At 38.6% G+C, this 16821-nt stretch overlaps 1 pseudogene; it reads left to right on the plus strand.

The window, feature by feature from the left end:
- The first annotated feature begins 1060 nt into the window (after positions 1-1060).
- Positions 1061-16821, plus strand: part of LOC122084956 — a 49104-nt pseudogene continuing 33343 nt past the window's right edge.

Here is a 16821-nt window from a genome sequence, read left to right on the forward strand (position 1 = left end):
CCATCTATTAAACCTTAGATTCTTCATCTCAAGGGGAATCTACAAGACCTCAAGAAACTCTACCCAAATCAAGGGTTTTATTTGGGTTTGATGAAAGTTTAAGAACATAGCCTTTGCTCACCTCTAAACGTAAATCTCGTGTTGGAGATCACTCTTCCGGCATCAGAATGGGAAAATCAAACCTTGGCGCCGCTTAAATCCATTTCTTCTTCCTCTTCGTTCCCCATTCTTCTTCTTCGTTCTCTTTTCTCCCTTCTTTTCTCTCTCCTCTTAACTTTTCTCACCAACTATTCAGTGTAATAAATGAGATATGAAAAACATAATAATAGCTATTTATACTTCCTGAAAACTATTAGTAACACATGGGTGGGTCACTCAGGTGGACGGATGCGCCCACCTATGACCACCCACCTGAGGGCCGAAAAATGGCCAACAAGTGGGATTTTGATGGAATTCGACTCTCGGGACAATCTCACTCTCGGTATAAGGTCTATTATATGTATGCGCTTTAGGATACGGCTACATACCTGCTTTATCCGTACATGGCCTTATGATATGTGCATGTACACGGCTTGGGTACACCCGTCTCCTCTGGCACTGACTCGGACTTGTCCGGCCAACCGGTGTTCAAAGTTACCCTTGCCATCATGGTCCATAAGGAACCCGCCTTAACCCTCTCCGGTTCGGATCCTGCATGGTTAAACCAGATCAACCGTGTAATTAGACCGGGTTTAAAAAGTAGGGTATCACATTTAGCCACTCTAAAGGTCATCTATCAAGCAATCCAGTTGAAGGTCCTTCCTACTTGCAGACACTACGGTAAGGTGTCCATCTTGCATGTTTATGTGACGTACTACACGTATATGGGGGTGCAAATATGCCTTCCTAACTATTGATGTGGACCATAGTGACTCGGTCCCAGGGAGGGGATTGTCGAGCTAGGAACTTGTGCTATAGGAGGATCCTGACTAACGTGTTCCTTCACTTTGGGGTAGACCTGGAGGGCGAGGGATTCTTGGGTGATGATGTCATCGATTTCAACCAAGATTCCCTAAGGAAGATGACTCTTGATATGAGCAAGATGTCTCACAATGAGGCTGAGGGTGAGCAACCTATGGAGGCAGAGGGTCAGCCGGGTGGCGATGCCAGTGATATTGGTGGAGTTGGTGAAGGCACTGGTAGAGGTGCTAGTGGTGTAGGGAGGGGAGCTACTGAGGTTGGTGGCGTTCCACCACTTAACCCATAGGCTATGGGTTCTAGAGTAGCCTCCACTTCCCAGGGCACAAGGGTTGCGTGGCCTTATGGTCTCAATTATGTGATGGCCCGCCTAGACACCACCACAAAATTGCTGAGGAGGATGGACAGCCAGCTCGAGAGTGTGGATAGGACCTATTGTCTCATGGACAATAGAGTGGCCTCCCTTGAGGCACAGATGCACACGATGGTCTTCCACCTTAGCATTCCGATGCCACCTCCAGGGACACATGGTCCGAACCAGAGTTAGACTCAAGGCCAAAGACAGCACCAATAGCAGCAGAATCAACAAGAGTAGTGGCGTGTTGCCACTGTAGTTTTAGGATTTCCTTTTCCATGTTTTTTATTTGAGTTCTATGTTCTAGTTTTAGTTAAATTTTTTTTTTCTGTCATTTGCTTCAGTTATTTGAGTTTCCTAGACTTAAGCTAGTTAGGATTTCCAGCTTTCAACATTTTATTTTATTTTTTATAAAAAATGTGTAAGCTTATGTAATCAAATTCCTTATTTAAGAAAATGGCTTTAACACCTATGCTTGTCTCATAGTTGTACAATTTTATTATTTTTGTCTTTAAGATTTCTACTTAAATCCTAATTTCTCTAAGTAATGGTTCGGTTGAGATTATGAGTTAAGGCAGAACTTCACGCTCTGATACCAAGTTGTCACACCCACTTCCAGTAGACCCAAGTTACCATTAGGAATACCAGTGGTGTGAGTAAGACACGTACCTGTCTTATAAACCTACCAGCATCTCTGATAGCAGTACCTTAACATTTCACAACATTTCACAATCTCACATCACAAAACAACCAAAAGCAATGGAATCAGAGTATAGTAGCAGAATCATCAATAAAATGGGGAAATATCTAATGATAAAATATTATCCATAACTGAGTTATTCTGCTACAATCATCCAAGACTCATAAATATAAATCTCAGAATATAAAATCCATAGTCTATATCAAAAGTATCAAAATATGATGTATAATCTCACGGTGTGACGTAAGCACAATGGTCGCAAGCACAGTCCTGATCATGCTCCTCCACTTCTGGCATCCACTAGTCTCTCACACCTTACTCTAACTCAGAAGATACTGGGTCACATGCCATCAGCACCACAATGCTTGCATCATCATCTAAAAAGGGGTGTATACATGGGGTGAACTTTCCAACTCGCTCAGTGAGGGGTGGGGTTCAAGCACATCCAAGTAACAGTCGCAGTAATAATATATGATACATGATTTCATAAATTAAACACATAGTCCATGATGCTTGTGGTGTAATTCATTTATTTTATTATCCACCTAACAACAAAAACTAAGTCTGGTAAAATGCTACTATGGACATTAGGCTGTATCTCTCGTCTCGGACCCGCCATTGACTATGCAGGGATATAAATCCTAGCAGTGAGTAGAAGCCTGCTGGTCCCTGATGTGTCCATGGTCACCCAGTAAACCCCTGATAACCCCCTCTTGGATGTCACGGCCCCGATACCACATCGGCCATGTTGGACAAGTTCCCGCCTTCGACAACAATCACATTATACAATAGGTGTGGCATTCTGAAAAGGCACATCGAACATATCATAATGGGTTATCTAACACCTTGACCCATGTTGGCAAGGGTTCGTAGCATAGGGAGTGGTACCTAACCACATATATACTACATGCCTTTATAATGATACAGTTAGTATGAATTACACCATATTAGTAACACCTCGGCCACCAAGTGTAATCCATCTCCAAATACAGTCCCAGGATACACGATACTGGGAGCACATCGGCCTTAAGATGTAATCCGTGGCTGTTTACCTAATGTAGCATGCATATAATAGTTGAGTATGGATTACGCAACACCGATACCAATCATCGAGTACGAAGTGTATCCATTTTCAAATGTAGTCCCGGAGTATATGATACCGGTAACACATAGGCCACAAGGTGTAATCAGCGACTATAACTAACTCTAATGCATGACCGCAATACTCATATGGCAATCAAGGCACCGATACCACCTTGGCCACATCATATCCCACCATACATCTCCATAACAATTCATATCATAATCGTAAAATGTAACATATAATAGAGCATCATGATCATATGAATAATAAAATAAACATGTACAATTCTACACATGTGAGAAATTCTAAAATAATAAATTTCCCAAAAATAAAGCATCCATCTCTCACATTGTTTATGCTCGTGTGTTAGGGTTCAAGTATGACCACTGATCGATTAACTCGATTTTGACTTTGGGGCTCGTGCACATCACTGTCCTAGACACAGGTAACCAATCATCAATACGCGTCAAAAGCATCGGGAGGGCTCACATGGGTAATCCCTGAAGGGTACAGACAAGGTCCATCAGTGACAGTAATGTCATCGGAAACACCCACTGGAAACAGACACTTTCCACCGAAAATATTAGTGTTGTTTCCAGTGGTGGTGGCAGAGAGGTTCTAAGGCTCTGTGATTCACCGGAAATAGCCCACCGGAAGTAGGCCAAGTATTTTCAATGGCTTGTTTCTGGTGGCAGTACAGAACTATCCACTCGAATTGGGGCTTTTCAGCTCGGGCCTGATCGTCGGGATTTATTCCATGGAGTTTGTAGGGGATGTTCCTAGCATCATTATAAGCTAATAAAATCCTGATTCCACTGAGCCGTTTAGGAGATACATTGATCGAATGATCAAAACCCTAGTTGATCATTTGGCAAATCTTGTTGCCAGAGCTCACTAGGCTTCGTTTGAGCTCGGCAACGGCACTGGGGAGGTGGAACATGCATTCCTGAGCTCAACATGATTTGTGCACTAAGATTCCACCAAACCTAGCTTAACCTAGGTCAAAGTGAAGAGAGAGAGTAGTAGGAGTGATTGCACTTACCTCCAGCAGCGATTCCAGAAACTATACGACAACCAGCACCAAGGTAAGTCTTCCTCCCTCTTCTTCTTCTTCTTCTTCTTCTTCTTCTTCTTCTTCTTCTTCTTCTTCTTCTTCTTCTTCTTATTCTTCTTCTTCTTCCTTCTTCTCCTACATTGAGCACAAGTGAAATGAGGAAATGACTTCCTCATTTCCCACTTATAAGGCAAAGTGGCCTTAGGGTCCGTTTGGTTGAACCCTATTCAGACCGATTGGGTTAATCCAACCTTAAGAGCACGAGGACCCGACTACTTAGGTCCGTGAAGTGCTTACGTCATGAGGAAGATGTGGAGGATAATTTGGGATCACCCGAGACTATCTACATGCAAGTGGTGGGACCCACAGGCATCAGAACCTTGACAGCAGCCTGTTTGGTCACCAAAAACAGTCACCGGATTCAGTCTCAGGCTATTTTTGGTGGCTTTTTTTTATGGTCAAGACAGCCTACTGTTTTGACTGCTTGCTCTCCACCAACTGGACTCACATGGGTAGTTACCCTCGGTCATGCTCATGGACTTCCAACAACTTTGGTATGTGCCGAGATTCATGTATGGGGAGTCGGGTCACTTACCATCTGGGATCAGAAGGTACGAATCCCCTCTAGTTAGACTGGCACACAATTCATGAACATGTGGGGTTATCTCTTCCCCTTCGGTAATGGGTGACCATGAGCTAAAACTTGACTGTGCTTCTAATCTTCGGTCCGAGACCTATCACAACAGTCCAAATTAGATCAGATCAGGGCATGAGTGTAACACATGGTGTGGTCAAGGTGTGGATTCTTGTACAGTGGGCTTAGAGATTAATATTATAATTATGACCACAATTGAATGATTGGATGTTGTGGATTGCTGCTTAGATCACATCCCAGTGCTATAATCCTTTGCCAATAGGGATAAAGTATTGGCTAATCCTACTTTGTCATAAGTTGTGAAGGACTACTATGCCCGGGTACGACATACTATATTCATAGAGGGCACAACATGGTACGACGTATTGTACGCATGACTGTCGGATAGCATGGGAGACTGATGACTGTGGGTTTTCGAGACCAATGCTGTCAGGCTATTTAGGGGTTGGCTGGAGGACCGAGGTTCTTTCCGGGACTGACTGACTCCTACTTGCATCTAGCTTATATCCTTGGAGCCTAACGAACTGGGAAAAGGGATACCACCTATATTGCTTATAGTACTTATACCCATACATAGAGACTTAGAAATTAGAATGGATGGATATAAATGAAAATGGTTCATCTGGTTGTGCAAATGGGATATCTTGTTATGGTTGCTATTGTGAGCATATGTTTAGAATCATGATTAGATGTGTATGCTTACCTACTCACCCCTCACTGGGCTTCTGAAGCTTACCCCTCATGGATTTATGTTTTTAGATGGTGGAACCGAAGCTGAAGCGGACTAATGATCTACTGTGGTTGTGAGGCCATGTCTATGAGACACAGTGGAGAGGATTGAGTCTTCCTCCTATTATTGTGGTTAATATTTAAAATTTTTAAGGTTTATTTATCTGTGTAAACAGTGGGTTACATTCATATTAGGTCTGTAATTCTATTATTATCATTTTAGTTTGATGACCATGATTTATATTAATTTATGAATTTTTATATGCATACTCTGATTTTAATAGATGATCACATTGTTTTGTGAGGTCATAGATTGCTTTTGTGATCCTGATGAAGGTAGACTGACTGGTTGGAAATCCAATGGCACATACCTTAGCCTATATTTGAGGCAGGGTAAGACATGGGAAATCCAATCCACTTTGAAAGATGGGTTATACGAACGGAGAAGAGGAAGTCACATCTCTACCTCTCTCTCTCTCTCTGATTTTCTATAACATTTTGACTTCCCTTTTTCAAATGTGAATTAGATTTCTCATATATCAATCTAGATTCTATTACTGTTATCTCGGTGCTTATAGTGTAATGGCCATTACATTTATAAACAAAACCCGCTTCTTCCAAGGTATTTAAATGTCAGATTTCATCTTTTTTATCATATAACTTCTATGGTTCTGTATGTGTTCTATTAATCTTAAAAATGTGTATAACTAAGATACACATATTTCGTTCTCTTTTTCTTCTGGGAGTGAAGTCATTCTTTACAGGCCAGAACAATCAAGGTGACATAATTATTTTTTTTTTCCAAAAATGCTCCGAATTTCAGACAAATGGGAGACCCATATTTGATACTTTGACATGATCCAGTTAATTGTCAATTAGAATTTAGTGGGAGAAAATCCCAAATGCAAAATACTTTTTCGACTTCTCCCATGCAACTTTGGAAACAACATCCTTCGCAAGGGCTTATTGAAGAAACAAGAATATAGGATCCCTCTCCCCGAACACAACTTAATGTTCGCTATGAAAATCTCACTAAGAAAATGGCAGGGTGCGGTAGATCTCTTGAAGAAAAACACCTCGCCTCTGAACTAGTCCATGCTCACTGGTCTTATCAATTTCTATTGCATTACTGGTAATTTTTCTTTTACTTAATTCCAAGTTTCTATAGTTTATATGCCTATTTTCTGCTAAAATTCTCCATCTGTCCAATCTCCCATATTTCCATGGTTGTGTTTGGAATTCTACCTTTACAGATGCTACTCGGTGGAATCCAATTTACGGTTTTGAAGGATACCAGTTTAAGTAGTGCTTCCTAGAAAAGTGATTGAGAGAGGAATGTGAAACAGAACAAGGGGCCAATAAAAATCAATGGAGAAGGTATTTTCAATTCAACTCAATTCAGCCTTATCCCAACACAAATCAAAGGAGAAGGCAAGGGGTATTCATCTTTGGTTGATAGATATTGCTACATCATACTCAGTGGTCACTTCACTATGGATGGGATCTCTAAACTGGACTCTCAGCTAGATACATACATACCATATTATTAAAATTTTCATTTTGAGAAAGTTTGGCAAATATATTACTTGATGTTTTTTAATTTAACATATGTATTATTGAAGATTATTGGATCCCACAGTTGAATGGGCTCTTATTACAAAATTACCAGCAATCTCAAGCATTAACTTAAAATTCTAATCCGTACAAATCATGTAATTTTTCTCTATTTATTAAATTAGTTTGTACCATACATTACTATTTGTGCCACAAACAAAAAACCACAGGTGCATTGCACATGCAAGTTTACTAGTGTATATATATATATATATATATATACAAGAGTATATATGATGCCATGCATAACATGACCATACTCATGCATGCCTTCCATACTACTGTGTATGCTATGTGGCCTATGGTACTGCCCTTGTGTGCAAGGACCGTGGGACTTGTGCCATGTACTGTGAATACTTCAAAGGAAAGATTGAGAAGTTGCCTTCAATCTTTGAGTCGTTCACCTTCCTAACCGTCAACATTTTTTACAAGCTACCTCGCGTTGCTCAGAGGTAAAGAATTTAAGGCTTCGAGCTGGAACACAAAGCCTCACTATCAGTATCAGCTAATGGCTAGCAAAAACATTCGTATCTCCCTTATACGAACTCAGATCAACATGATTTTTGTCACATTGGAATGATAATTCGACAAATTTTCATAAACATGCCATCTATAAATTTTGTCACTTCTCCAACCAAAATTGGATCCAAAGCTTACTCATTCGCATGAACCTGTGAAGTCGTTTTTCAAATTTCATACACACATCACTTGAAGCTTCTACGTGCTTCCAGTCACTCCCAAAATTAGTAATATATTTTTAATCACTACCACATGTGTTTGGATATTGTCCGATTCACCAAAATATTGCACACCTCACCAAACATGTCTGTAGACTCTGCCAATATTGCCACCTCATAAAAAAAATCCCACATTCCCAAGAATATTCCACTGGCTACATCATCATCAGGATGTTGCTAACAATGACAGCACCTTTACACAACTAGTATTGTCACTACCACATTGCCATACGTCTAACAGTTTGTTCAGAGAGAGAGACAGAGAGAGAGAAACTCCCACATACATCTTCTACAATATTTTCCCTTTCTCCTTCGCAATGAATAGGAAATATCAATAAAATGTGAGAGAAAGAGAGAGAGAGAGAGGAAGATATTTTTGTGTGTATCTACAAGAAATGGGGTTTAAATTTATCTTTTCTAGCTTAACTGTCCAACTTAAATTTGAGTAGTGGAAGGAGGCAGAGGGCTCAATATGCAGAGAGAAACCACTACTACAATCAATCAAGAATGGAGACAGAGAAGAGGAACACGATAGGGGATCAATACCTTTAGATGAAGATTCATAAGCTCCCTTTGCCTCTACAATGGATTGAAAACGGAGACGGAGAAGAAGAAGAAGGAGGCAGGGACTAGGGTTCTAATAATTTTTTATTTTCGATTGTGAATGGAAAGGGTTTGGGGATTTGGAGGGTTATATCTTTCAACTTTTTTAAATATAGACATATGGTATCCAAAACATATAATACCTTTACAATATGCTACCCATTAAAAATTGTGATTTTTCCATATAGGTGTAATAATTAACCATAGTATCTTAAAATAAATAGGAAACAAGAGATAGACCTGCAATAGGAAACAAATCAGCTATCGTGGGCACACATAAGAGATAAAGCGACGACTTCTTTAATAGAGAGGTTAGCCATTAAGCTAGGAGAAAAATATTCAGAAGGTCTCAATATGATCATCTTGAAACTGGCCATTAACATCTTGAAGAAAATTGTGTAAGGTCCATAGATGGGTAACATTTGAAGAGTTTAATCTTGCATTTGAGTTGCAAATGGTTTGCTTGTGGTGGTGGGCTCATGTTGGTGCATTGAACTACTATTCACAAATACCTCTGGCTCAAATTATGGGTTGCTAATCTAGTTTTCAATGCGGAGTTGTGTGTTCAAGTTGTTAATCTCATGCTTAGCGGGGCTATCAAGAATTCATTATCTCATTCCTCATTTCATAAAAGTAGGTTGGGTGATGGATTGTCATCGTGATGAACGTAATGCATATAAGGACGTTTTGGCTTGACCGATCTATATGTTACGTCAGGTAGATAGTTGATACCTTGTTATAGTCTATTGTTATAAGCCTATGGCTGATTTGTAGTGGTGTATCAAGTTGATAGCTGGTACTTATTATAATTAGCTATAACCCATTAATCCTTTTGCATGGATCCTCGAGCTCGTCTTTGCTTGGATTCTCCATGTAACTAACTCCATTAAGTTGGGATAAGGTTTCGGATGTTGTCGTTATTGCAGTTATAAGTAAAATGACATATTTTCATTCATATGTACTAATTAAGAGAGAGAGAGAGAGAGAGAGAGAGAGAGAGAGAGAGAGAGAGAGAGAGAGAATATTTAATATATGGTGATATAAATGGTTGAGATAGAATAGGAAAATTCTTCAGAACAATAAATGACCAGCTATGACATACGGGATAGAGTGTTGGTCAGTCAAGAAGAGTAACTTGAATAAATTAGGTGTAGTGGAGATGAGGATGTTGAGAGGGATATGCGGCAAGACTAGGAGAGATAGACTAAGAAATTATTATATTAAAAACGATTTGGGTGGTTGAACAAATCCAGGATAACCTTCGTGAGAGATGGTTGAGTGTACGATCATATTCAATGGAGACCTACTGATGTCCTAGTAAGGAAGAGCGACCAAATTCATTTAGATGGAGCCAGAAGTAGTGGTAGGCCTAAAATGACTATGGATGAAGAGGTAAGAAAATATATGAATATGGTATGGCTTGTTTCTAGTATAACCACGTATAGAGTTATGTAGAGGACAAAGACCCATGTAGTTGACCCCTTGTAGCGAAGGTTCCCATGATGCCACTTTGACTATTGTTGTGACTTCTTTTTTTACCTCATTTTACCTCCTTTTGATTCCTTTTGGAACTTCTTTTATTCTTATATCTACTACTATTCTAGACCATATTGGATCCATGTAATTGACCCTATTTAGTTGGGATAAGGTTATAGGTGTTGTTATTGTATAAAATACGAAAATTAACAAATTGTAATCTAAACAATTACTTGTCAATTAGACTATAATTATAGTCCCAATGTCAAAGCTTCTCCATGCACTATAGAGGAATTTCTTTTCATTTCATTGAGACCTACAATGGAAATACTAGCCCATAGAAACTGTGATGTCAAAGTCCAATGATGAGTAAAATAAAGTTATATACCTATTTTGTGAAATGACCTCATCAGAATCGTATTCTTGAGGACTAATTAGTAAAACACAACTATTACTTTACTTCTGCGGGAGATTCAAGGTTAAAGGGTTCAACTTGTTTGAGTGCATTTCCACATGAGTTGAGATTTAAGTCTTGAGAAGGGTATTAGGGTTTGTTCAACTTTAATACTTATTGATGCCAATTTTTGGATATTTTTGCTTGATTAATGATTTTTTGGTGAAACTTTTCTGCCCCAACAGTCCCAAAGATTATAGGATCCAACCATTGAAGTTATGGTCCATTATGGATACGAAGTCATGCTAGGATTTAAAATGTAACCACAAGCGTACGGATCAATGTAGCTACAGGTTGAACACAGGGAGAGTAGCCACTTTATTTTTGGCTTCTTTTAATAATACGAAAGTGAACTGATTAATGGTTGTGATACAATTCTAACTACCATCCTAAACATATGTATCTAAAATAACTTCCTAACCATTCGTCATCTAAGAATATAAATACGCAAGCCACACAATTAAAATTAAATAAATAAATAACTGAAAACAAACAACCCACGCAATTAAAAAGCAATGAAGGAAAAAAAATATTGAAATAAAAATAAAGTAAAAGAAAGGGGATAAAGCTAGAGAGAGGCTCACAAGTAGGTTTCTCTACTTAGCCCGAGGGATGCATCATAATATGAGCTTCCCTACTTGACTAGAGAGTCACTTTTACAAGGGTTATTCTACTTGGCTTTAGGGAAAGGGAGGCAATTAAAATAAAAATAATAAAATGATGGCTCTATGGCTAGGTGGGGCAAAGCCAACACATACACTAGCCATGAACCTTAGGGTAAAGGGGAAGCAATAATGTAATGACTGAAATTAAAATCCTAAATTAAGAAAGAAATGGTAGTCAGAAGAGGGAATGAGAAGGGGGAGAGAAGACTATTGAAGAAGCCTACCTACCTGAATCAATGCTTGAACTTGAAAGCTTGGGTGATTTGAGATACTGTCAACCCTAAAAACCAGATCTGGAATGAACCAAATCTGAAATTTCTAGGCCTAGAGAAAACAAATCTTGAAAGAAAAACTGAACTTGAAAAAAAAAGATGCTCCACGGCTCGTGATCTTGTCACCTAGATCTACGGCTAGAATTATAACTTTAAAAATTACAACTCAATTGCATAAATCATAAACATAAAAAGGCTGAATAAAAATTAAAGAGTGTCTGCATTAATTGAAATAAAAAACTATTACAAAAGTGATTAAAGCAAAAATAAAGAACTAAAACTAAAGAGAGTGAGAGAGGGAGAGAGAGAGTAACTAAAAAAAATCCTAGAAGAAGAATGAAGTCCTCCTCTCCTTGTGTTAATTCTATTATATAGAGAATGGGGGAGGGAAGCTAACGATTTTAGCTTCTAAAAAAAAAAGATTTTTTTTTTATCTTGTTGATGAGGTGGACGAGAGAGAAGAGAGAAAAAGAGAAAACATGTGGAGAGAGAATCTCTTACGATTTTTCTTGCATTTTTTTCCTTATTTTTTTTCCCTTTTTCTATTTCTCTCTCTCTTCTTGCGCAATAAACCTCCCTTGGCCGATGGAAAATTCCATCCATGCCCTCGTATTTTTTTTCTTCTTTCCTATTTTTTCTCTTTATTTTATTTCTCTCTCTTCTTCAAACTTGCGCACAACCATCTTGGATGACCTCCTTTAAGTGATGAGTAGGAGAGAGAAAATCTTCTTAAAAAAACCTTAAAAAAATGACAGCTAAGAGGTTAGAACTTGAGAGCTCCTAATAAGTAAGGGATTTTACACACCACAACTCACAAACTACGCTAGGTAGTTGTTGTAACAAAAAATGAATCTTCAATCACTTAAGGGTGTGGTCCATCGATCCTTGTTAGTATTTGAAATATTCATTATACCCCTGGGACAACTGCAAACGGGTTAATTCTGCATCTCGGTTCAGTTCTAATCTATTATTCTTTTTCTAGCCCGAAAAGAATAATCGCTTGTACGGTTGACCATACGAATTCGTATTTTTAATTGAACATGTCCATCTTGCTTAGAATTTAATCCTCTTCGCAACCATGAAAAGAAACAGGAATTCTTTACCTGTAAAATTGGAGATATAGTGCCCAATAGTCTTTAAGGCATTGAAATTATAAAACCAGTAAAAAGAGAGTAAAACTCGAGGTAGCTCCATTCTAAATATGTAAAATGCATGTTTTACTACCCTAGATTTCACACATAAATGTGCTCATCAAGTCCAAATAACAAGAATGAGGAGAGGTATGCTTTAGAGTTGGATCTCAAGGACATAGAGACCAGATCTATGGGTAGACTACTACTCCCAGTTGGGCTTATGACTCCATTAGTACCTCGGAAAAATTAATAAATATAAATAAGAAATACCTTCGCCTTGTAAGGGGAAAAAAAGTGAACATTTTAAAGTTTTGGTCACTTGTTGCATGTGTCGATTGTCCACATGCCGGTGAGGAAACTGATCTAAATTCCTATTACTAGTGGATCATAAAATGTCACTAATATTTCATATAAAAAAAGAAACATTATTGCCTTTTGGCTTTGTTTGGTTGCATGGGAAATATTTTTTATGTAAACTGAATTTTTATTTTTTGTGTGGGGATATTTTAGGTGTTTAGTTGTCAAGGGAATATATTTTCATATGAAGTTTTTTTTTTTAATATATATATATATATATATCAACATTTTCCCTATTATTTCCCAACCAAAAACTAAAGTAAAATGAAAACCTGACTCTCATGGCCTTATTCTCATCTCTCTCCCACCTCTTGTTGGTTTTCTCTAAAGAAGTCGAAGGAGACTCACCTCACTCACGCCTCATACATTTTTGTTCTTTGTTCATTCCGCATGAAGTGGCACACCAAAAAAATGCTGATATTGTCGATCCAACGACCTTATGGTCTTCTCCCATGAAATGGTATTAATTGATCACAAGTTCATAACCCACTATGAGTATCCAATCTTAAAACTACCTTCGCTTACTGCCTCCATTTTGGGAGCGACGGTAAGAGAGTAAACATTTGTTTAAGGATTATGGAACACCATTTGCCTGAGAAATCCCCTAGTCGATTCACTGTGGAGGTGAGATTTCAGTTTAGGGATGGAACTGTGAATGTATTCTGGTATTGATTTTCTTTGCAGCAAAGGCGCCTCTTCTCGCTTTAATTATACTTACTACTAAATGTTTAAATCACTTTTCTCTTCTCTTCTCACTCTTTAATTGTAAATCATTGTTGTAAGGTAAACAAATTCATGCCCAATTTACTAGATTTAGATGTGTTTGTGGATAACGTCTTGGTGATATGCTATTTGATATAATATAATACTAGAGATGCCCAATAATATTTTTAACTCCCAAGAAAAATGATAGTTTAGACTATGATGGTAAGTGGGTATGCACAAATTTTTTGCTTAAATGCAGCGTTGATGTTGTTTGATTGAATAATCTCGGAAAGGATTGAACCCAATGGTGGGACTCTGGCTTTCGTATTGTCTGCTTGCTTGTGCCAAATCGGGTTATCTAGACTTGGGTCAATGGATTCTTGTCTTTATAAATGCCAAAGGTATGGAAATGGGAGTGATCATGGGTGCATTCTCGCCAAAATGGAGCAATTTTGATGGCTCAAAGATTGTTTGATGAAATGCCAGAGAAAGATATACTTGGAATGCCATAATATGTGGTTAGTTGTTCATGGGCTTGCGTAGAGGGCTTTATAGCTCTTCCTGGAGTGGAGTTCAATTTTGTTAACTGAATGAAGTTCGTAGTGAGGTTGAAACGTTTGTGGTTCGTGCTTTAGGACCTTACTATGTGGTCAGATACTCAAATTAATTTCATTTCACTTCCATTGTAACTAAACGTATCAAAATGGAAAAAAAAAAGTCACTTTCCTGTCTTTCCTGTCCCATCACGTCCCTTTCTCGTTTCCCTTGCAATCAGACAAAGCTAGGGGTGTCAATTAGTGGCCCGACCCGACTAAACCGATCGGGACCGACCGTTTATAGACCGGCCCGGCCCGGACCGTTTATAAATGGTCGGTCTCGGTTTTACTACTTAGACCGTCGGGCGCCCGATCGAGACCGACCGAATAATGCCCGATCGAGACCGGCCTATTATGCACCGACTTGGCCCGACCCTTTAATGATTGTAAAATACCTATTTTACCCCCCAAATTAAAGAATAAAAACTAAAAAGTAAAGACATGTTCACATTTTAAATAATGGTTACATTTGGCATCATTTATTGATTTATTGCCATTTTTTTGGGCTTGCATGAGTGGGCCGGAATATAATAGCACATTTTAAAGAGGGCCCGTTTAAAAACCGGTTAAAACCCGTTTAACATTAAACATGTCCGTAGCCTGGTTAAGGCCCGACTAAAGCCCGATTATAGCCCGAGACCGACCGACTGACCGAATATAAAGTGTACCATGCCCTCAATAACTAAGCCCGATTAGTTAAATGGGCGGACACGGTGTAGCCTTTGAAAGTCTTCAAGCCCGATTAAGCCCGACCAAAACCGAACCGGTCCGACCGGTTGACACCCCTAGACAAAGCCTTATGGGGGAAAAAAAATTTAAGAATATGAAATTTATATTTTTTTTTTTTGCTATTTCTTATGTGTTGATTTGTTAAGAAAGGACATACTGATTTTTTTTTTTTTTGGGTGAACAGATATACTGATCCAAATACGCAACTTCGTTGAATTCTATGATGCCACTAATATTTACTAGAGTTTTTACTAAAAAAAAAACTAATATTCTATAGAATTAAATAATATAACAAGTATCAATACATTGTAAGAAGGTTTTAAAGTGCTGAATAGAGTTCCAAATTTGTCCCTAGTTAGGAATCAACCACAATTGGATGAAATATGCCCTAACGGCTAACCTTAAAATTTGGAAGAGGGTCGGCTGAGCTGGTCCATCTAGATCAGCCAGAGCCATGATTGGTCTCAACTGACAATCCAATTCTTGAATCAAGAGATTTCTTTTTTTTTTTTAGTATGAATAAAAAATTAGTTTTTGGGTGGGGGAGGAAGACTTCTGTCTGGGAGTGCGATCATTGCACTAACATAGGGACCAATGAGAGCACATAGGGAGGCATCAATAAGGGAGGGATTTGCCTTTCATTGGGGTCGGGTGGTCATTTCACCCCATCTTGAGCTTAGGCACAGGTGCTATGCTCCTGGACAAAATCCTTTTTCCATTTTATTTTTGCTACTTATCACATGCATATTGGTCCAAATTTCCTATTAGAGTGGATCCTACGCTACCACTATATCATATAAGCATTTTTAATTAAAAAATAGAATTACTATTTCCTTATATGACAACTTTATGTATCCGTGCCTGATATATTGATTGATCGAGACCGGTACTTTTTTTCTTTTTTTTTGGTAAGCAAGACCGATACCTAATATCATATTTTTATGATAAAAATTAGAAAAAATATAGATTTTTTTTTCAGCCATTTATGATAAGCCTAGACATGTTGTGATCCAAAATTCCAAATACCCAACTTAACAGGTTTATTTACCAAAAAAAAAAATCCTTAAGCAGGATTTCAAAAATTGTAATGGGTCTGGTCAATTTCGATCTGGATTGGATTTTAATTGGCTTGAAACGGTTTGCTTCAATCCAACAGATTCTAAGCAATATTAGGTGAAAATGGATCGGTTGAGGAATCGATTCAATCCAAATTAAAAGGCAGAGAAAAACAATTAGGAATCGATTGATCCGATTCGGATTAAATCTGCAGCAATTAGGATCGGTGGAAATTGGGGGTCCGTGTCAGCTGATTATAATACAAATAGACCAATTTCCCGATCCGATTCTCTTGATCCTATTTTTTTTTTTTTTCTTTTGGTTCAAACGGCTAGGTGATTTTTCTAGGTGTATGGAAGAAAATCTCTCTATAAAGCAACCAACTAACGTCAGTCAATCTTAAGTCTCTTTTTTCTTAACGTTGGAAGGAGCACCGCCCATTAGAATTTTACATCACTGGGTGTAGACGAGAAAAAAGAGCCAGAGAATAGCAACGATTGGAACTGCAATGCCTAAGAGACAGAGAGCAGCCATACCATCTTCCTCCGCGAACGGTGGTGGATTTCTCAGGGAAACCTTTCCTAAGGGATCCGGCGGATTCAGGAACCCATCGAAGGCCTTAGGAGTGTTGTAATTCTCATTAACAGCATCAGCATATCCTACCCCCATGCGAGAGCTTGAGATCATCTTCGGAAGGCTCTTCGAGGTTGCAGATCCATGGTTCGGCGTTTGATTATACAATGGGGAACACCTCTCTCTCTCTTTCTCTCTCAAGCACCTCGCATACCCCTTTCTTTCTGTCTCTCGCACACCTCTCTTCTCTTTCTATACTTGAGTGCAGGTGGTTTCATGGGCCAAACCCTTTGTAGCTGAAATTGACCCGGAAGCCA

This window comes from Macadamia integrifolia, chromosome 7, assembly GCF_013358625.1.
Source record: "Macadamia integrifolia cultivar HAES 741 chromosome 7, SCU_Mint_v3, whole genome shotgun sequence".
NCBI classification, from domain to species: domain Eukaryota; kingdom Viridiplantae; phylum Streptophyta; class Magnoliopsida; order Proteales; family Proteaceae; genus Macadamia; species Macadamia integrifolia.